This window comes from Myotis yumanensis, unplaced genomic scaffold (assembly GCF_028538775.1).
Source record: "Myotis yumanensis isolate MYYU_CA2020_CCGP unplaced genomic scaffold, mMyoYum1.0.hap1 SCAF_5, whole genome shotgun sequence".
NCBI classification, from domain to species: domain Eukaryota; kingdom Metazoa; phylum Chordata; class Mammalia; order Chiroptera; family Vespertilionidae; genus Myotis; species Myotis yumanensis.
The window spans coordinates 92,197,631-92,220,472 of record NW_027223756.1 but is presented as its reverse complement, the minus strand read 5'-3'; the positions used below and the strand labels follow the sequence as shown (position 1 = coordinate 92,220,472).

At 44.1% G+C, this 22,842-nt stretch overlaps 1 pseudogene; it reads left to right on the top strand.

Annotated features, from left to right (window-relative positions):
• The first annotated feature begins 18,350 nt into the window (after positions 1 to 18,350).
• Positions 18,351 to 21,640, top strand: LOC139011508 (60 kDa heat shock protein, mitochondrial pseudogene; annotated as a pseudogene).
• Positions 21,641 to 22,842: the final 1,202 nt, after the last annotated feature.

Genomic DNA, 22,842 nt, shown 5'->3' with positions numbered 1-22,842 from the left:
GTCCTGAGAGAACTAGTGAGACCGCCCAGGGAGAGAAGGACAAAACCTCAGACTACACCTTAGAGATGGACCCGCGGGTTGTGCTCCTAGGGACCAAAAGGGATTCAGAGTCTCAGAATCAAGACATGCTCTTAGGATAGCAAAGTGTGGCACCACTGGGTGAGAAGACTGAGTTGAGCAGAATGAAGAACTGAGGCAGGTAAACAGAGTGTATGACCTTGATCTCAGAGAGGCACAACCCTGACTTCAAATCCTGATCCTACTATTTGTGCACTTAACAGCTTCGTGTCCCAGGTTTCTTATGGAAAAACAGGGATCCCCGTGCTTTCCTCATATGGATGCCACTGGACTTGAATGAGAAAGTAGAAATATGAATGAAGATGCAGTGTCTGCGCCTTTGCAAATTTACTCAGCAATTCATTCAGTGAATATCTGCTGCCCACATACTAGGGCGAGGCACCAAGGAGGCCATGATCCAAGCAGACATGGGCCCTCAGGGAAGTCTAAAGAAATTCAATAAGAGTATTTTTCTTCCTTAGAATTCGAAGATTCTGAATTGTTTCCGGCTAGGCTGGATGGCTCAGGACCAGAGTGTGAGATGGGAAACAATTTGCTTTCATTTACCGGGTGTTCTAGGTGTGCCGGGTGCCCTAGTGTCCCACACCCCAGGCCTCCCACTGTGCAGCAATGCTTGCATTTTCCTGACCACATATCAGATGCCAACATCTCCAACTGACCCCACCCCCTTTCTTCAAAGCCTTGGTAGCTAATGAATAAATCTACTTATCATAATGCAGCTTTAATGAGGCCAGAGAGTTTTGTCTAACATAGTCACTGCTGTTTTCCTCGTACCTAGTCCTTGGCATAAGGTAGGTACACAATGAATGCTGGAATCACTGAATGTCCTGTCCGTGTCAAAGCAATCGGATAGCTGAGAACTCAAACAGCTCCCCTGTCAACAAGGGTGCGAGTGAGTGGAGGAGCTGTCAGCGTGAGTCAGGCTATCAGTCAGACGAGGTGCTATGAAAGGTGACCTTTCAACTCCTGCTGAACACAGCTGCCATTCCACCTGTGCAAAATGGTTGTCCATGCGCCCGGGCTGAGCCAGCTGTGAGGCGGGTGAAGCAGCACCCAGTGAGAGAGTTGGAAGGTTTGAGCCATGACTGCCCACAGCTGCCTCTCCCTCCTTCTCCACCTTGCTTCACTTAACAACAACAACTTCTGGCATGGATAAGGGCTGCGAGCCCCCAGGATGTGCTCTCCGCCTTCTGCTCACTTCTCAGGAGACAATGCCATCACTCTCCGGAGGGACCAGGTTGGAGCAGGAGCAAGGCTGACTGTCTGATGCATGGGTAGAGAAGTCCAGCTCTGCCTCTGACCAGCCATGTGACCCAGAGCAACACACAGCCACCTGGGCCTCAGTTTCCTCAAATGTAAGAAAAAGACAAAGGGTGGCTTGGAGAATTAACTGAGGGCGCATGTTTGACAGTGAGGATGATGCCTGATGGCCGAAAGGACATAGGACTCCACCCGTGCCTGCCTCCCATCCACATACCAGGACAATTGAAGTTGTCCTATTTACAGGTAGTCTGCAACTATGACTTCTTACCACATTATCTCACTGGTGTTGGAGTCTTTCTATGTTGTAAGGCCAATTGAACACAGAATCCAAGGCAACCACATTTTTGTTTGGCATAAAATAGGTGCTCAATAAATACGTTAAAGGATTAAATGAACAAATGAATGAATAGATGGCTTCACAGGACCTTTTTAATATTCTCTCTCATTGCTCCCTCACCCAGATTCTTAGACCCAGAAACATTTTCTTCTTACTGCCCCTGTTCTATCTGGTTCAAGGCTACCTCCATGATTTTGTTTTCTATGAACCAAACAATAAATATCTAATGTGCACTTATGTTGTATTTGGGGGTCCATAGGGAATAAATAATAAAAATAATAAAAAGTGGTTTTATCCCCCAAGGAGCTTATAATTTGGTTGAAGTGGAGAATGCCAAGTGAACCAGGCAAACAGTGGGTGTTAGAGGAGGAGAACTGAGGTGAACAGGGTTTCTGAAGGTTGTGGTATGTGAGCTGGGTCTGGGAGGATATGTGACCTGAGGGTCCCCAAGCAAATGCCACTTAAAATGAGACCTTCTCTCTCTGGTCATCTAATTGTCCCTAAAATAGTCAAAGTCTGCAGGTTTGAAATACAAAGCTGGGTGTGCAACTTAGTGATAATACACAAGTTGGAATTTAGAAATTATGACAGACTCTCCTAATTGCCTGCCCAATATCTCTTCTTGCTTTCTTCCTTACTGTCAGAAACCCAGTCCTGTTTGGGGGTGGCAATGTGCCCAGGTAAATGCATTCAATTTTCCGCACTTCCTCCCAGTCAAGGGAGTTCATCTGGACAATGAGATAACGCAGAAGTTACTGGGTGGGGCTTTTCAGTAGCAGTAATAGTCAAAGTAAATAACCAATTCTAAAGGATACCTGGTGTAAACTGCTGGCAAATATTATGCCATTTCCAGGAAAGTTCTTTAAAAGGAACAGGCCCTCTCCCTTCTTCCTGCCTAGAGCAGGGAGACCCTGTGCCTGGAGGCATAGCAGCCATCCTGCAGTGACAAAGAGGAAAGGAGGCAAAGATACTAACAATGACAGGGCAGGAAGAGAGAGAAGTCTGAGTATTCAAGGACTCTCTTGACCAGCTGCATCAAAGGACTGCCTATTTCCAGAACATTACATTCGATAAATTAACCCCCTATTTATTTAAGCCACTCTTGGTCACATTTTTTATCGCTGGCACCTGAATTGAATTCTAACTGATACAGGCATCAGACTGTGTTCAAATGTAAGAGGGTAATTGTCTTGTAATCTACAAAGGACTTGAGGCTTACTAGTACTTGTGCCTGGCCACTCAACCCCTCAATTCCTGTCTTGTCTGAATAAGAGTAACCCCAACACTCAGATGACTACACAATAGATGACCCACTAGGGTCCAGCAGACACTGAATCTGCATTGTTATTCCTGCCTCTTCTAAGTCCCATTGACAAGGGTGCAATCCTGTCTCAACCAGAGAAGGAATGATGTCTTTTCATTGGTGAGCTGCAGACTGTCAGAATAAAATACTCTCCTCCCTACTTTCAGCGTGTGCCAAACTCTGCCTAGAACAGTGAGATATTGTAACTCTGAACTCTCTTCTCTAGTTAGAAACCTTCTGTTTTCTTCTCCACTGGACCTTAGGGGCCAGGAGGTGGCTTGCTTTGACTTGCTGTGTTCTGCCCATTTTTTTGTGAGTCTGTGTCTCTATGGAAAGACCCACTCAGTTGGAGATAAACCAACCTGGATAGAGTCATCTCTGGAACTGGAAGTTGGACTTCAGTTGGAATTCGTACTCAGGGGAAAAATTCAGGGGGCTGGGAAAGGAACAAGGCATTCGAGGAACAGTAGCCAAAGGAAATATTTAAGTTTGTGCGTGGTAACATCAATACAGCAGTTTCACTAGGGTAGAAAGGGCCTTTTTGGGAGATTTTCGGGGGAAAAAAAAGCCAAAAAGGTAAGTTAAGACCATACTGTTGGATGGTCTTAACTGTGCTTTATCACATAATAACAAAAAAAGTTAAAATTGTAGAATTCTTTTTTTTTTAATATATTGTATTGTTTTTTTACAGAGAGGAAGGGAGAGGGATAGAGAGTTAGAAACATCAAAGAGAGAGAAACATCGATCAGCTGTCTCCTGCACACCTCCTACTGGGGATGTGCCCACAACCAAGGTACATGCCCTTCACCAGAATCGAACCTGGGACCTTTCGGTCTGCAGGCTGATGCTCTATCCACTGAGCCAAACCAGTTAAGGCTGTAGAATTTTTTTTAGGTTTCAAAATGCCATCATCTATTCGCACACAACCTCTATGGTATGTGTAATACTGGTTTCTCTTATCTTTGTTTCAGGGAAAGGGACTAGAGATGTAAAATGAGTTGTCCAATGATCCACAACTAGAAACACTGTAGTAGATTGAGACTCAAAACCATCACAAATATCACCAATCCAGGGTTCTTTCACTCTATCCTGCTGAGAGTGGGAATGAGATGCCTTTTCTAATCCTGTGTTTAAGCAGACAGTAGGAAGTAAGTAGGGAAGCAGTGGGACCATCAAGGGCAACTTCGGAATAGCTCAGCGTTAGGTAAAAGGGTTTGAATTAAACTTATGTCAAGAATTCGATGAAGGAGAGGGAAGAAGACACGAGTTCTGGTAAGGAGGAATGGGCAATGTGGGAGAAGTTTTCTTACTCAGTTTCTACTCAACCAACTCTCCAGATGGACCATGCTCTTCATCTCTTCCATAAAACAAAATGGTGGTGCCCGTGGGGAAGTGAATGCTTGTGATGAGCAGGTGACTGTCTGGTTCACTGAACCTCTGCTCCCACCAGTTGAACTTGTTCCTAATATTGTTTATTTCAGTTTTTCTTGTTATGTAATGACATGACTTAATTAAATATTACAAATGATGTTGTTGTTATATAAACCAAGTCTGATGCTTTAAGTATAGACAATAAAGATGAGTCACTAAAATGAACTCTTCAGATTCCTTTGCAAAATCATTAATGTTCCCTCTGCTTTTAAGAAACCTGAACATTACCCTGACCGGTTTGGCTCAATGGATAGAGCATCGGCCTGCGGACTGAAAGGTCCCAGGTTCGATTCCAGCCAAGGGCATGTACCTTGCTTGCGGGCACATCCCCAGTAGGAGGTGTGCAAGATGCAGCTGATGGATGTTTCTCTCTCATCGATGTTTCTAACTCTCTATCTCTCTCCCTTCCTTTCTGTAAAAAATCAATAAAATATATTTAAAAAAAATAAAAATAAAAAAATAAAATAAAAATTAAAAAAAAAAGAAACCTGAACATCTTAGAGCATGCATTAAGGCTATGGTTTATGAAAACATTGTCATAGAAATCCAACCAGCAGATTCAAAGAAAGGCCTTGACCCTACTTCAAAAGATTGGCTTTCTCCTTGAAATAAAATGTTTCAACTACTTAACTAGCATTTCTCATTTTAATTGATTCTTTTTTTCAGTTAATTTACTATCAATTCTGGTCCTGTGGGGTGAGAGGGCTTCCTCTGTAGTTAGAATCACAGACAGCTGAATGGAACATTGGAGATCAGCTAACCCCAAATTTTCCAACCTTCGGTTGTATCAGAGTCACTGGAAGGTTTGATAAACACAAATTACTGGGCCTCAACCAACATTTCTGATTCGGTGGTTCTGAGTGGGTCCTGAGAATTTGCTTTTCTGATACATTTTCAGGTGAAATCTGATGCTGCTGGGTCAGGGGCCACACTGGGAACCACTGAACCCACCAGCACTGAGGAAGTTCTAAGATTTGGGGATGTGAGGGGGTTCCCTCAAGCTCACATGTGAGTGAAATAACAGGAAAGCTGAGACCAGCACCAAGGTCCCCAGGATATCAACACAGAGATCCTTCCATTGCCCCTTGCTATCAAAATGAAAAGTATAATATTTGTGATAGATTTATAGATGGGGACAATTTCTTTAACAATCCTTCCATCCACAGGTAGCATCGACATCCTCTCCTATATTTTGAGCTGGTTCCATCATTCCATGACCAATACCATATGGTAGAAGTGATACTGCACCTGTGTCCACACCGTCTTAGGACAGTAGTGGCTTCCACTTACTATCTCTTGGAAATTTCATTCTGGGGTCTCTGCACCCAGAGGAAGTCTGACCACCTTGAGGCCACCATGCCGGAGAGGCCATGTGTAGGCACGCTGGTCAATAATTCTGAGCCCAGCCTTCCATCCACACCCAGCAAGGAGACAGAGAGTGCACCATCTCTCCCTCTCCAGACCTGCCAGCATGCCAGTGAGTACCAGTGAGTGACCGCTGTTGATGCCACGTGAAACAGAGTGACTGCTTGGCCCAGATTTCCAACCCACAATCATGAGGTATATTAAAATGATTGTTAACAACATAAACTGATGAACAAAAATAGATCCAGAGACAGAGAAGCATCGAACAGACCATCCATCCTCAGAGGGAAGGCAGGGGTGGTGGGGGGGGGGGGGGGTTGTAAGAGATCAACCAAAGGACTTGTATGCATGCATATAATCATAACCCATGGACACAGACAGTAAGGGGGTGAGGGCATGTGCTGGGGGTGGAAACAGCCGGGGAGAGGTCAATGAGGGGAAAGGAAACATATGTAATACTTTAAGCAATAAAGAATTTAAATTTTAAAAAAATATTAAAGACTTGTATGCGTGCATATTAGCATAACCAATGGACACAGACACTGAGGCAGTGGGGGCTTGCCCTTGGGGGTGAGAGTGGCTGGGAGAGGAGGTCAATCGGGGAAAAAGGAGACATAGGTGATACTTTAAACAATAAAATAATAATAATAATAATAAAGATAATAAAATGGTTGTTGTTTTAAGCCACTAAGTTTGGGGGTACTTTGTTACACAGCCATAGAAAACTGGAACAATATTGAAAAGACAGAAGCTGTATGGACCTGGCGTTCTATTTACAGGCTGGACTTGGAGACAAAAGCAATCTGTGAGAAATGTAATAATGAGTGACTGATTAGATGTAGGTGTCTAGTGAAAGCGAAAAGGCAACATTGTCTGAGGTTTGGCTCTGGAGACTGTGAGTACACTCAGTAATAAAGAGGAAACAGGGTTGATTTTTAGAGAATATTTGTAGAGCAGAAAGGTGGATGTGGGATGAAGTTGTTAGGTATGATTTTAGACAATTCAAGTCTCCCAGCCAGAAAGCCCAACCTCCACTCCCATTCCCTGATGTCTTTTGGGGACCCTCTGAGTTTCCACAACTGGCCCCCCACTGCTTAGTCCCACTGACACACTCCTTCCTAAATTCAGGTTGACCTTGTCTGGCTGGCTCAGCTCAGCTCTGCTTCATGGACTGTTTTGCACTATCATTTGATTTTTTTTCACGTGCTTCTCCCAAGTGTAGTTGTAACTCATGACCACAATTTGCCTTTTACTTCCTCCATGCTGAACTGAACACAGTGCTGTGCACACTTGGTGTCCCCCACACTCCAGCCAGGTGGGAGCTGTGTAGAATGGCTCACATTACAACAGCAGCAAACAGAAAGGGTGGGTTGGAGTGGGAACACCAAGGGCTGGGATCCTCTCAATGCTAACACCACGCTCAGCGGCAGCCGCAGTGAAGTACATCGCTGAAGGTGACTGTTTTGAAGAACAATATTCATCTCAGTCTGCTACATTTGGGCTGTTTGTAAAGATATCACTCTTGTGCATGGATATGAACATATATATTTACTGTTTCATCTGTTTGGCAATTCAGGTAAATTTTTCTTGCTCGTCTAATTCTCAGAATTGGTATCCAAGTTCAGAGTTCAAACCACGTCTTCTTTCTGACATTTTGATATTGACAATCCCCTGGGACCCTAAGAGCCGTTCACCCCTATTAAATTCATCAATCGGCAAATGCTTTTTGATCTCCTTACTCAGTCAAGCACTGTTCTCTGGAGAAAAAAAAAATGCAAAGTTCCCTGGGGATTGAAAGAAAGGAAGTTCAAATCCAACTGAGCTCAAATCAAGCCCTGCTTCACAGAGGAGGTAGCGCTTGAAATTACCCTGTAAAAACCGAACAAAATTTAATAGAAGCAATGGGGAGGGATCTGCAGGTCCAAGAGGCATTTATCCTCAGATAAAAAGAACATGAGGTAATCTGGGTTAACCAGAACAAGGGGCATGCGCAGAAAGGTGGGTTGGAGACGTCTACACAGAGACTTGGCTATCAGGGCAAAGAATTTGCCTTGAATTCGGTCAACAGTGAGAAGCTATTGAGTTATGAGAATTAGATGGACAGAATTTTAAGCCCATTTGATTACTCTCCACAGTCCCTATCATCATATATGGTAGGTGATTATTAAATATTTGTTGATTGATCAGTGAACTGCCAAAGCCAGCACGGCTGGTGTCTGAATCTTTTGGAGACTTGATTCTCTCCCCCTTTCTTCTCCGCCATTTGGGCAACATTTATTCTGGGAAATGACTCTGGCTTTAAAGACAAAGGAGAAGAAAAACTCCCCGTAAAACAGAGAGCGTCAAAGCAGAGCCATTTTTAAGTGGAATGATTTCTCCCTACCCAAACTTTACCGTGAGGCCCCATTAAGAGCTGCAGAGCCCCAGCATGAAAGAACTATAAATTGCAAGGCTCCCGACATCAGGGACAGAGAGCCACAGTTCCCACCGGAGCCGGCTGTGCATTTCTCCTTGCAAAGCATCCAGGGCAGATTGAAATCCTGGCCGAGAAGCTTGTGGGAAGATAGAGCTGAGGCAAAGGGCAAAGGCATTAAATAATATATAGGTTTTCACAAAAGATCATGTCTGCTTAAATAGCCAGCCGCTCATGTTGGTGGCCAGGTTCAGGAAGGACAGGATGCACTGTTGACTGTGGGGGGTGCAGGGCTGATGCAGTGGTGCAGTGGCCATGTTTAATGGGCTTTTAAATGCCCCACATTGAAAGTCAAAATGTCTAGGAGGACCATAAGGTCAAGACAATTTCTCTTTGTTTTGTTCGTGCACATGATAACACTTCTCCCTGCTCTAGGATACAATCATCTATCCGGCGGTATAAGTGAAAATTCCACACATGCCCACCCCACCCAGGACACTTTTCAACCTCCAACATTTCAGAAACAAGTTCATCCATGAGATTCCCCCAATATGTGAGCGTCCTCATCCTCAGCCGTCTTCAAGAACCCCATCCCTACCAACCCTTCAGAGCTAGTGCACTCTCATTGGTTGGAACCCTGGCCAGCATAGGGAGAGGAGGGCTGCAGGCAGCACCCATATCAGCTGCATGATTTGATTTAAGTAACTACCAGACCATTCCCCCAAGTCAAACGTTGATTTATGCTGATTGCCAAGTGAGTGGAAAAGAATGATGGCTCGCTTTCATTGTAGGACCTTTCCACTTTCACAAGGAGAAAGCAGACAATTTAAAAAGGAAAGCAGTTTGTTCTCTACTGTTTGTCTCTTGTGTGTAAATTCCTCTGCCTCATCGTCAAGGACCTATCTTCCAATGCATGGCCCACTCTTCTACCTTCAACACAGCATGCCTACTTCTGTTTCTCTACTCATGATGTTCTCCCCTTCTCTCTGCTCTCCAAATCCATCCACTTCAGAGCCTGGTCAAGCCCCACCTTTTCTATGAAACCAACCATATTACTCTTCCCATGAACATTCACAGACTTAACGAAGAAAGGCAAAACACTCTCATTGCTTGGGGAGCTTACAATTTTTTTCTCTCTAAATTGTGCTTTTTTAAAAAATATGTTTTTATTGATTTTTTTAGGGAGAGGGAGAGAAACATTGATGTAACAAAGAAACATTAATTGGTTGCCTCCCATACGCACCCCAACTAGAGACTGAACCAGCAACAGGGGCATTGACTGGAAATCGAACCAGCGACCTCTTGGTGCATGGGACGAAGCTCAACCAACTAAGCCACATTGGCCAGGGCTAAATTATAATTTTTTTAAGGGGGAGAAGCCTGCCTTACAGTAAAGATCTATGCCTTACAGTGAGCACTATGGCTTGCAAAGTGGAAGACCCAATGAAGACTTGCTGATAATAGGAAACATCTATGTGTTTAACTTATTATCCCACAGAGGCCAGCAGAGAGTTGAGGGGGACATTCAGCTCATTTGAAGAGTTAAGAGCCTTTAAGCTAGCCATCTACTGCCCATCCCACCATATTTTTATTTTTTATTTAATCAGTTGTTGCTCTTGTGGCTGTGGCTGTTCCTTCATTCGATGATGATGATGAAGACTGATGATATAATTATGACAATGATGATAATAATGAATACTTAATATTTACTGAGCATTTACTAAATACTCAGCCCTGTTTTTAGCACTTAACCCATCTGGTCACATTGCAATCCCAGGAGAAGGCATCGTCATTTTAATACAGAGGAAACTAAGTCAAAGAACATCCCTGCCTGAGATCATTCAGTGGAAAGGACAGAGCTGGGATTTGAATCCAAGGAGTCAACCTCCAGAGCTGGAGCTCTGAGGGGTGTGGCACTCCTCACACTTCCCTTCACCTTGTTTGTACAGTACCTAGAATGACAGGGAAGTCATAACGGTTTCCCTAAAGGCATTCGGAATTATTTAGCACTTTATTTTTTTTAAAGTACTTTCTCCTGCATTAACTCATTTGATCTTAACAAGAGACCTCTCTGGAAGGCAGGCTAAGTGTTTCTATACTTATGAATAGATAGGGAGATGGACTCCCTGCCTGAGAGTACAAAGTAGGTGAGTAGGGTCAGGAAGTCATGGAAACAGAAACAGAGATGCCAGAGGAGAGAAAGAGCCAAGATCATACAACCCACCCTTCATTCCACAGCAAAGCAACCGAGCCACCAACAGATGACCCGCTCAGGATTGTGCCACAAACACAACTAGAACTAAATTGTGCAACTTCTCGTCATGCTCTCCCATGGCAGCACCTTGGCCCTGAGCATGCTCCCCAAAAATGAACAATAAAAAGGGAGTCCTGGTCAACTATGTTGGGACCTTCTATAGGCCTGGTCTGCTTCTTAGAGAGTCACAATTCCCAGGCTTTGAAAAGCCGTGCAAAAACATGTCATAAAATCACTTGGCCAAAGAAATCTTACCTAATAATAGACAAACATGTAAATTGACTGTCCCTCCGCTATGCTCCCCAGCCAATCAGGAGAGTATGCAAATTAACCCAACAAATATGGCGGCTAATTTGCATACGTAGGTGCGAAGCAGCGGAGCAAAGGCTGAAGGCTCCGGCAGGAGGAGCAAAGGCCTGGGTCCCAGGTGCCGGAGGAAAACTGATGCCGGCAGCCAGGGGAAGGGAAGGCCTATTGCATGAATCTCTTTGTACAATGGGCCTCTAGTTCTTTAATAACTTCCATTAATATCCCTTTGTGGAACTGGTATTCTATGGGAGTCAATGTGGGAAATAAAGCATAACAGTATATTGGGATACATGTATATAAATTAATTAATTCTTTTTTTCTGCTCTTGGGGTTAGATGTAAAAAGAAGATAGCGTCCCTTTTTTCTTTCTTTTTACCTCTGAAACTCCCCTTCCTGCCACCATCACCAAATCTATGCATCACACTCCTCCACCCTGCAATGAAACATACATGAAAAAAACTTCACCCACTTAGATGAAACATAATAGAGCACCTGCATTCTTGCCTGTATACACACCACATACACATGTGTGCCTTGAATTCTAGTGCTTTTTTAGATTCTTGGGGCTATCACATTATTGTATTTGTGTAAATGAGGATCATATCCCCACTGTTCCTTGGAGATTAGTTTCTTAAAAAAATGTATTAGTGTGGTCAGGTCATCATAACAAAATACCACAGACTAGGTGGCTTAAACAACAGAAGTGTGTTTCTCACCTTTCTGGAGCCTGGATGTGCAAAATCAGGGTATGGCGAGGGAGGTTTTATTCTGAGGCCTCTTCTCTTGGCTTGCAGGGGGCCACCACCTCACTGTGTGCTCACACGGCCTGTTCTTGGTTCATTGTAGGCTGCTGGGAGGGGTAGATGTGTGTGTGTGTGTGTGTGTGAGAGAGAGAGAGAGAGAGAGAGAGATCCTTTGAGAGTGAGGCTCTGGTGTCTCTTATAAGAACACTAAATCCTGTTGGATCCAGGCTCTACCCTAATGATCTCATTTAGTCTTAATTACTTCCTTAGGAGCCCCATCTACAAATACAGTCACACTGGGAGGTAAGGCTTCAACATATGGATTTTTCAGGGACAGGATTCCGTCCATAACACAGATGGAGTTTATAATGATGAGAGCAAAGAAAGTCATTTTTAGGGTGACCAGAGAGATCTCAGTGGTAGATCAAATTTGATTTTAAAATCTGAAGAAAAATACTTGAACAAACTATTCACACCCTACCGTCTCACATCCTTTTCCCAAGTTGGCGGTGTGGCGGGGGCCGGGGGGGGGGGGGGGTATGAAAGAAAGTATTTCAATGAATTGTAACAACTATGCCTGAAAATTCTAATCTCTTATGAGCTGCAGTAAGGTGGCAAATTTATATTAAGATATAAATAACTGACATTCTTTCTCCAAGCACATCTTTATGGCAAGGGAGCCTGGAAAGCTGAAGTGGAGAAGGAGTGGGCCTACCTCAGCAAGGACAGACACACACACCCCATCCCCATGCATCCAGGGAGCTAGCTGAGGGGGCCAACCACACTCTCTGGTGGCCAGAGCCCCAGGGGCCACAGCTTCCCCATCTGACCTCTGTGGCCCCCAGGCAGCACCGTGGGCAAGCGCAACCTCTCCCCTGGGCTCCAGCCCCACTCACCTGCCAAGAGTAGCAGCCCAGCAGGAGCCAGGAGCCGAGGGAGAGAGGAAAGGGCATGTGGGTTGGAAAGGGCACCGCACTCCCGGGGGGCTGAGGGCGGCCTTCGATGTTCTAAGAAGAACCTCGCTGATCACTTTCTTCCTCATTATTTCAGGATTATTGTAATTTCATGCAAACACTCCTTCTTCCCCACGCAGCTTCTGACGGCCACGGTTCTTGTTTGGTGCTGGCCCCCAGCAATGCTAATAAACGGCTTCCGGATCATTTTTATTCATTTTGCACATTTCACTCACAGTACTTCATGTGACTTATGTAGCCCCTGCAGCTCATATTTCTATTTGAATTGCAGGGCAAGTAGTGAGTTTTAACATTCCAACTGCACACACATTCTTCTTTCCCTCGAAATGAAAGATCATTTGAACTTTGAATTGCATTAGCATGACATTTTTCTACTAAATTACCCTGGCTGCACTCAACAGCCTGAAAAGAAACAAACCTCTTTTAACTCTATAGGCTGTGTGAGTGAATAAATAGCGGAAGAGATGCCACAGAGAGGAGGAGGGGCAACCTGGCAAGGCTGGGCACTCCCCCTGCCCTGGGCTCCCATCTGTGGTGCTGGCCGGGACTGGGAGCCACCCGGGTCCCACCCTTGCCAGGCCACGGTGGGTCATTAGGATGGATGGGGGAGGTTAACGGTTCCCAGCAGCTGTTGCTTTGTAAAAACAATGAGGTGCTGCTTCTCCTATCGCTTTCAGAAAGCAATGCTTGCTTCTTGTTGTATTATAATCGTAGGAAATGTTCATTGTGGGAAATCGGGGAAATAGAAAAAGGATAAAGAAGAAAATGAAAACCACCCATACTCTTACCACTTACACAGAGAAACTATAGCTTTTGGGTGGTATTTTCCAAATCCTTTTGAGGGAGGGATAGAGCCCTATTCAATGGTACATGTACATAGCATAATTTTATCCCCCCCCATAAATTTTAAAATAAATACATACATATATATATATATATATATATATATATATATATTTCTAAGATATAGAATTACATATATAATTATTATTTGAAAAAAAAATATATATATATATATATGTTTTGGATCTTCTTTTTACCTGACATTTCTTTTGTGAGTATTTTCCCTTTTTTAAAAAAGTCAGGATTTACAATGGCTGCATTATATTTTATCATATGAGTATATCGTAACTGATTTAATCATTTCTTTATTGGTATACATTGATGCCACTTCCAAGGTTTGTGTTTATAAACAATGTTATGGTAAACATCTTTTTGCACATATCATCTGAAGACTGATATTAGCTACCACTTCTTAAGTACCTACTATGTGCTAACAGTGATAGACGCTTCCCAGGGAATGTTATATATAACATTAATATATCACAGTACAATAATCATCTATAATATTAAAAGGGTAATATGTTAATTAGACCAACATCATTTGGATGTCATTCTGGACGAAGCTGGGGCTGAAGGGAAGCAGCCCAGGTCCCGGGTGCCGGCAGTTGGGGGAAGGCCAGCTCTTGCATGAATTTTTGTGCATCGGGACTCTAGTTATATATAATATCTTAGCTCTCCTAATCTCCCTTAGAGGTAGTCATTGTTCTCCACATTTTATGGACAAAGAAATTGAGGTGCAGAGGTGCACTGACAGGTTCAGGGCCATGAGGCCGTAAGGAGCAATCCTGGGATTGGACCCCAGTGTTATTTGACTCCATTGTCCATGCTCTTTCACCGGTGCTCTGGGCATTATCATGACCCACTTGCCACTCCCAAGGCCCTTCTCTGAAGATTGCAGGAAAAGGGGCTCAAGTCACCTCCACGAAACCCCAAGTCTCCCTCAGAAGTCTGTATCCCAGCCAGAATCCCAGGAGCTCAGCAGGAGCTTGAGATTTGCCTCCATCGAGGGATAAGCATTGGCTTTAGGGAGGCTGGTTGCAGGAGCGGAGAGTCTGCCTTGGACCAGCGCAGACACAGGTCCTCAGCTGCTCACTGCCTGCAGCAGCGCCGGTCGGAGCCACCTGAACAGAGAATTTAGACCAGTGGTTCTCAACCTTCCTAATGCCATGACCCTTTAATAGAGTTCCTCATGTGGTGGTGACCCCCAATTTCATTGTTACAAATTGAACATAATTAAAGCATAGTGATTAATCACAAAAACATGAAATTATATATGTGTTTTCTGATGGTCTTAGGCGACTCCTGTGAAAGGGTCGTTCGACCCCCAAAGGGGTTGCGACCCACAGGTTGAGAACCACTGCTTTAAACTCAGGTACTTCTGGGTGCAGGGCAAGGGTCCCCACCAAGAGGGAAACAAATGGGAAAAGAAGTGGCATCTTCACAACACCTGGTGCACGGAAGCCCGGTGATGTGCTTGATGTTTTCTGTTTAAGGAGATCGCATCGACCCCCTTGCAGGTTGGCATGTAAGCATGTCATTCCTACTGAGTGTGTTGCTGGTGATAAGCTAGTGTCTGGGTGGATGCATCACAGTTACCCTGCTGAAGGCACACAGAAATGTTTACATACATGAAACTCCACAATAAAGAAGCCATCTCATACTCTCCTCCTCCCCAAGGTCTATGCAAAGCAGCCTTGGCCTTCCAGTGGGAGGGAATGGGATCCACAGGCCCCTCCATCCTCACCACCTCCCAAGGTAAGCTCTCAGGGAGCTCCATGGCGGCACAGGCATGCGGTGTAACCACACAGGCACCAGCCAGACACAGCAGGCTGTGCTCTCATAATTCACAGACTCTGTGCAGGGCCCCAGGAGAGCCGATTGTGCCTCAGCCCCTGGGTTCGGGCTATTTCAGGGTACCTCTCTGTTCCTCTCCCAAACTCTGGGAGAGGGAGCCACATTTGGCACAGAAACACCAGCTTCACCCGAGCTCCTGCTGAAAGAGCTGCCCCAGTGTTTGCGAGGTGGTGAGAACCGAGCTTGAGCCGGAGCTGGAATCTGCAATGGCACCGTGACACTGCTCGCTCTTAGTCACGTGGCCTCCTGGTAAGTCGGCAAACTTCTCGGGACCTCAGCTTCTTCATCTACAAAATTAACTCATTTAAGTAATTAATTTATTTAATTTCACTCATTTATCGGCTGCCTGCCATGCTAACAGTAGGTAACATCTCTAGCGTGATCACTAAGTGCTGGCACCATGATACTAGTAAGTGCTGTTTAAAAGTTGGCCAATCGCCCTGACTGGTTTGGCTCAGTGGATAGAGCATCGGCCTGCAGACTGAAGGGTCCCCGGTTCGATTCCGGTCAAGGGCATGTACCTTGGTTGCGGGCACATCCCCAGTGGGGAGTGTGCAGGAGGCAGCTGATCAATGTTTCTCTCTCATCGATGTTTCTGACTCTCTATCCCTCTCCCTTACTCTCTGTAAAAAATCAATAAAATATATTTATAAAAAAAAATAAAAATAAAAAAAAAGTTGGCCAATGAAATAAGTAGATGTCTGCCTTTGCAGAGTTTGCTGTATATTTGGAGATAACCGAGAAAACATTGTGAATAAGTAACCATATCAACCCAGATTGGGGTCAACGTTATTACGCAAATAAACAAAATGCAATAAGAATAAGAAACATCAAGATGACACTTTATCCTGCCGGAGATACAAAAGACTCAGCAAAACAACTAACATTAGCACATAAATAATAAATAATATTATCATTATTAAGTAGATATCAACTGGACCTTCCTGTCCCTTGAAATCTGGTTAGAGAAAACTTCAACCTCCAATTCCATTCTATTTAGATGTCTGAAATGTACTGGAAAACGTCTGTAAAATTCCTAAGGGACATTCCTCTACTCCTTCAGCTCCGAGCTCTTGTTCACTCCATTTATAGATCATCCAACATCTCACACAGGCTCTTTCTGTGGCGTTCCATACTGACTCAGGCGGGAAATCCAACCCTGACCTTGGTTTCACTGTAAACAAATAAATGAGTGAATAACACTCAGGCACAGCCACTGGTGTGTTTAGTAGACTTTACCGAAGGTGCAAGAGAGAGGTTGTACTTGGTAGTGAAGCAGAGAACTTAAAATGGAATACTAAGCTTTTTCTCTCTAAAATGCCCTTAGCCCTTGCATGGGCCACTTCACTCCATGTACTTCACAGTTTACTGTCAACATTTTTTTCAGGAAGAAAACCCTTTTCTCTGTTGTATGTCTTTGCAACTGCTAATGTCTATGTGCCAGGGTTCTTGTTCCAGCATTAAGAAGGGTTCAGCAATCTGGAAAAGGGGCTGTGTGTAACTTAAGTATGAGTCCAGAGACAAAGCATAATTTTGAAAGGCATTTGGGGGTCAGAGGTGCCTAGCTTAAGAAACTAAGATCTCCTCATCTCAGGACCCCATGCTTTTTATTAACACAAATTGTCCCGAGGCGAGGCAGACATATACACTTCAAAGGGTCAGGGTTTCGTATACAGAGGCATTGTCAGAATGGAAGAATCGCCTACAGCTGTTCAGGTGTTTGGCCAGTAGGAGGCAATAACATGTAGATTAAGATGCTCTGAGCTGTCTGGCAGCAAGCAATCATCCCTTTTCAGGTTTGGGGAAATGCCTTCAGCCATTCCCAACAGGTGACAACATATGTGACTCAGTCCTTGTTGAGTCCCCAAGTTCCATCAACCTTTTGATGAAACTCTTGCAATTATGACCTGCTGGAATTGGCTTCCAGCATATATGTTCTAAGAGTTTCTACTCTAGGCATCTTATCAACCTTCTAGATAAGGCAGCATTCTCCCAAAGAGAAATTCTGCTACAAACTAATTATCTATATATTTTTATGCCTGCTTTATTGTTATTGCCATGATTAGCCTCACTATTAATGTTAGGATTAAGCCTGACACCTGAGGAAAAGTTTTCACAGATGTAGTCTCCATAAATCCATTTCTTTTAAATATGAGGATCCAGAACATCTGAGTTTCTGGTGATGGACCTCCCCAGACGCCCACACACAGCATAAAATGGATAACAATGAGGCTATGTCTGCTTTGCTGTGGTCCAACTCTACACCATGTGTTCTCTCCAACTTTAGCTGCTTAAATAAAGTACCTAAAACTCCAGAGCTTGAGAATCCAGTCTTTCTTCTCTCTACTCTTCCTTATCTCAAAAATTAGATTCTCTGAAATATTTTTCCCTGAGACTTTAACAGTAAATCAGTCTAGGACTTAATGAAGCTTTTGAAAGACAAGCTCACCAGATTCACTGGGCAGAGTGCAGAAAGAGAAATGAGCTCCAGACACACTGAATCCAGGGCCATCAGTGAATTTCACCCAGCAACTGCCTACCGCACTTGTGGGAAATGCATTCCTCCAGGTTCTTTAAGAAAACACTCCTTCTCACATCCCAGACCATAAGGCACACACAATAGAGCTCCTTCTCCCTGATCTCAGTGATGGGTTCAGTGACCCAGCTGCTTCATTTGATTCTTATGGAATAGAAGCTCTCCTTCCCACTGGATTTAACCCTGAGAGGATACCAGGCCTGGAACTGCAATCACAGCTTCCAGAGGCCACCATCTGGAAACAACAAGAAGGAAAAAAAGGTTGAAAGAGAGACACCAGGCCTGATGCCATCATTTAAGGCCTGCATCTAGCCAACCCTCTGCTGGGACTTCTCAATCACTTGAAGTAATCAACATTCTCTTTTGCTTGAAATATTCTGCCCAGGTTTTTTTGTACCATGAAAAAGACAAGTCCTACTGTGTGTACAGATCTGGTGGTAGGTCAGGAATCTGCTGCCTAATCCAGCCCACTCAATTCTGCTCTTGCGATCCAAGGATGATCATGCAGGGGCTGCTCCTAGGCTGAAATAAGTGTCCATGTGTGTTTCAGGGCAGGAATTCAAACCACACTTGCTCCAGGCAAAGAGATGAAAGCAGAAATCTAGGGTCAGAAATAGGCAGAACCTGGTCCCTCACTTGCCACTGAAATGCTTCGATTACACCAAGTCCTTCACCAGATTAGGCCAGTGTCCAGGGCACTGGCTCCTCATCTCACACGAGCTTGTGCCAAAGATTTAAAATTTAGTGCTGATGCCTGAGCCTTAATGCTTCAAGGTGTAGACCGTTTAGCTGATGCTGTAGCCATTGCTATGGGGCCAAAGGGAAGAACAGTGATTACTGAACAGAGCTGGAGAAGTCCGAAAGTAACCAAAGTGGTGTGACCGTTGCAAACTCCATTGACTTAAAAGATAAATATAAAATATTGGTGCTAAGTTTGTTCAAGATGTTGCCAATAATACAAATGAAGAGGCCTGGATGGCACCACCACTGCTCTGTACTGGCACGCTGTGTTGCCAAGGAAGGCTTTGAGAAGGTTAGTAAAGGTTTGCTAATCCAGCAGAATTCAGGAGAGGCGTGATATTAGCTGTTGATGCTGTAATTGCTGAATTTGAGAAATAGCCTAAACCTGTAACAACCCCTGAAGAAATAGTTCAGGTTGCTACAATTCCTGCAAATGGAGACCAAAAAAAACTGGCAACATAATTTTCAACCCAATGAAAATGGCTGGAAGAAAGGGCATCATCACAGTAAAGGATGAAAAAAAAAACACACACTGAATGATGAATTAGAAATGATTGAAGGCATGAAGTTTGATCGAGGTTATATTTCTCCATACTTCATTAATACAGCAAAAGGTCAGAACTGTAAATCCCAAGATGCCTATGTTCTATTGAGTGGAAAGAAAATGTCTAGTGTTCCATCCATTGTACCTGTTCTTGAAACTCCCAATACTCACCATAAGCCCTTGGTCATAATTGCTAAATGTGTGGATGGAAACGCTCTAAGTTCACTTGTTTTGAATAAGCTAAAAGTTGGTCTTCAGTTTGTAGCAGTCAGAGCTCAAGGTTTGGGTGATGATAGAAAGAACCAGCTTACAGTCATGGTTATTGCTGCTGTGGTGCAGCGTTGGGAGAAGAAAGATTGACTCTAAATCTTGAAGATATTCAGCCTTATGACTCGGGAAAAGTTGGAGAGGTCATTGTGACCAAAGGTGACGCCATGCTCTTGAAAGGAAAAGGTGACAAGGCTCAAGTTGAAAAACGTATTCAAGAAATCATCGAGGAATCGAAGATGGTGGCATAGGTAAACACCGGAGACTGCCCGCCGTGGACAACCACTTCAAAAATACAACTAAAAGTCGGAGCGGACATCAACCAGAACCACGGGAAGGCTGGCTGAGGAGAGTCTCTTCAACTAGAAGCAAAAACAACAGCATTCCGACGCTCAGCGGAGGCGCAGTGTGGAAAATTTAAAGGTACGGCGGTGCGGTGGTGAGGGTGCGCGCGCAAAGCGGCCTGGCGGCTGAGGGCGCAATTGTCGTTTTCAATCAGGAGCGAATCTCAGACTCTGGGCTACAGATCCGGGCGAGTCTCTAGGGACCCAGACTCAAACGGGAGAAGCGGGACTGTCTGGCTACGGCCCCTCCGAGGTTTGCAGCGATTGCTGGGACAGAGAGGCAGAGCCCCTGGGGACGGACTGAGAGCGGCCATAGCTGCTCCCTCCCCGCCGCCCTGTTGAGCCCGCCCCGCCCAAACCCTGCGCACAACCATTTGCCGACCGCCTCAGGCAAGGGCTGGACTAGCACCTCCCCTGAGGACTGAAGTTTTCCCACAGCTGATTTCCACGCCAGTCGGCCGGGTGGTCAAATCCCTCTAGTGTTAACTACAACAATTAAGGCTTCGCTAGAACAAGACTGCGCACAGAGACCACAAGGGGGTGCACCAAGAAAGCATAAAAGATGCGGAGACAAAAAAAACATGACAGAAATGGAGGACATGGAGCTAAGAATCGCAATTTTGAGGGCTTGCCATAAATTCGTGCAGAGCCTCACAAAAACTAATGAGACCCTCGATGCTACGATAAAGAAATTAGAAAGTAAGCATACACGGACTGAAATAAAGAATATTATACCCAATAGCAGACCAGAGGAGTGCAAGAATCAAACCAAAGATTCGACAAAAAACACCCAATTGGAAAAGCATAATGAAAAAAGAATCCGAAAGTGTGAAGATAGTGTAAGGAGCCTCTGGGACAGCTTTAAGCGGACTAATATCAGAGTCATTGGAGTCCCAGAAGATGAGAGACAGCAAGATATTGAAAACCTATTTCAAGAAATAATGGCAGAAAACTTCCCCCACCTGGAGAAAGAAATGGACTTACAGGTCCAAGAAGCGCAGAGAACCCCAAACAAAAGGAATCCAAAGAGGACCACACCAAGACACATCATCATTAAAATGCCAAGAGCAAAAGACAAAGAGAAAATCTTAAAAGCAGCAAGAGAAAGAGGCTCAATTACCTACAAGGGAATACCCATACGACTGTCAGCTGATTTCTCAACAGAAACTTTGCAGGCCAGAAGGGAATGGCAAGAAATATTCAAAGTGATGAATACCAAGAACCTACAACCAAGATTACTTTATCCAGCAAAGCTATCATTCAGAATTGAAGGTCAGATAAAGAGCTTCACAGATAAGGAAAAACTAAAGGAGTTCATCACCGCCAAACCAGTATTATATGAAATGCTGAAAGGTATCCTTTAAGAAGGGGAAGAAGAAGAAAAAGGTAAAGATACAAATTATGAACAACAAATATGCATCTATCAACAAATGAATCTAAGAATCAAGTGAATAAATAACCTGATGTACAGAATGAACTGGTGACTATAATGAATCAGGGACATAGAAAGGGAATGGACTGACTATTCTTGGGGGGGAAAGGGGAATGGGAGATTCGGGAAGAGACTGGACAAAAATCATGCACCCATGGATGAACTCAGTGGGTGGGGAGTGAGGGTGGAGGGTGGGATGGGAGCTGGAAGGAGGGGAGTTATGGGGGGAAAAAGAGGAACAAATGTAATAATCTGAACAATAAAGATAAAAAAAAAAGATTAAAAAAAAAAAAAGAAATCATCGAGCAGTTAGATAATATGACTCGTGAATATGAAAAGGAAAAACTAAATGAACATCTGGCAAAACTCTCAGATGGAGTAGCTGTGCTGAAGGCTGGTGGGACAAGTGATGTTGAAGTGAATGAAAATAAAGACAGAGTCACAGATGCCCTCAATGCTACACGAGCTGCTGTTGAGGAGGGCATTTTCCTGAGAGGGGGTTGTGCCCTGCTCCGGTGCATTCCAGCCTAGGACTCATTAACTCCAGCTAATGAAGATCCAAAAATTGGTAGAGAAATTATTTATTTATTTATTTATTTATTTTATTAAATCTTTATTGTTCAGATTACATTTGTTCCTCTTTCCCCCGCCCCATAACTCCCCTCCTTCCAGTTCCTGCCCCACCCTCCGCCCTCACTCCCCACCTACTGTCCTCATCCATAGGTGCACGATTTTTGTCCAGTCTCTTCCCGCATCTCCCATTCCCCATTCCCCCCCAAGAATAGTCAGTCCATTCCCTTTCTATGTCCCTGATTCATTATAATCACCAGTTATACATACATCATACATACATACTCTGAATAATACATCAGAGTATTTATTCCCTTGGTTCTTAGATTCACTTGTTGATAGATGCATGTTTGTTGTTCACAATTTGTATCTTTACCTTTTTCTTCTTCCTCTTCTTAAAGGATACCGTCCAGCATTTCGTATAATACTGGTTTAGTGGTGATGAACTCCTTTAGCTTTTCCTTATCTGTGAAGCTCTTTATCTGACCTTCAATTCTGAATGATAGCTTTGCTGGATAAAGTAATCTTGGTTGTAGGTTCTTGGTATTCATCACTTTGAATATTTCTTGCCATTTCCTTCTGGCCTGCAATGTTTCTGTTGAGAAATCAGCTGACAGTCGTATGGGTACTCCCTTGTAGGTAATTGAGTCTCTTTCTCTTGCTGCTTTTAAGATTCTCTCTTGGTCTTTTGCTCTTGGCATTTTAATTATGATGTGTCTTGGTGTGGTCCTCTTTGGATTCCTTTTGTTTGGGGTTCTCTGCGCTTCTTGGACCTGTAAGTCCATTTCTTTCTCAATCAGGAGGGAGTCTTAGAATCTGAGCTCCAGACCCGGGCGAATCTCTAGGGACCTAGACTCAAATGGGAGAAGCAGGACTGTCTGGCTACGCTCCCTCCGAGGTTTGCAGCGGTTGCTGGGACAGAGAGGCAGAGCCCCTGGGGACGGACTTTACGTGAGGGAAGTTTTCTGTCATTATTTCTTCAAATAGGTTTTCAATATCTTGCTGTCTCTCATCTTCTGGCACTCCTATAATTCTGATATTAGTGCACTTGAATCTGTCCCAGAGGCTCCTTACACTATCTTCACACTTTCGGATTCTTTTTTCATTTTGCTTTTCCGGTTGGGTGTTTTTTGCTTCTTCGAATTTCAAATCTTTGGCTTGATTCTTGTGCTCCTCTGGTCTGCTATTGGGTATAATATTCTTTATTTCAGTCCATGTATGCTTAATTTCTAGTTTCTTTA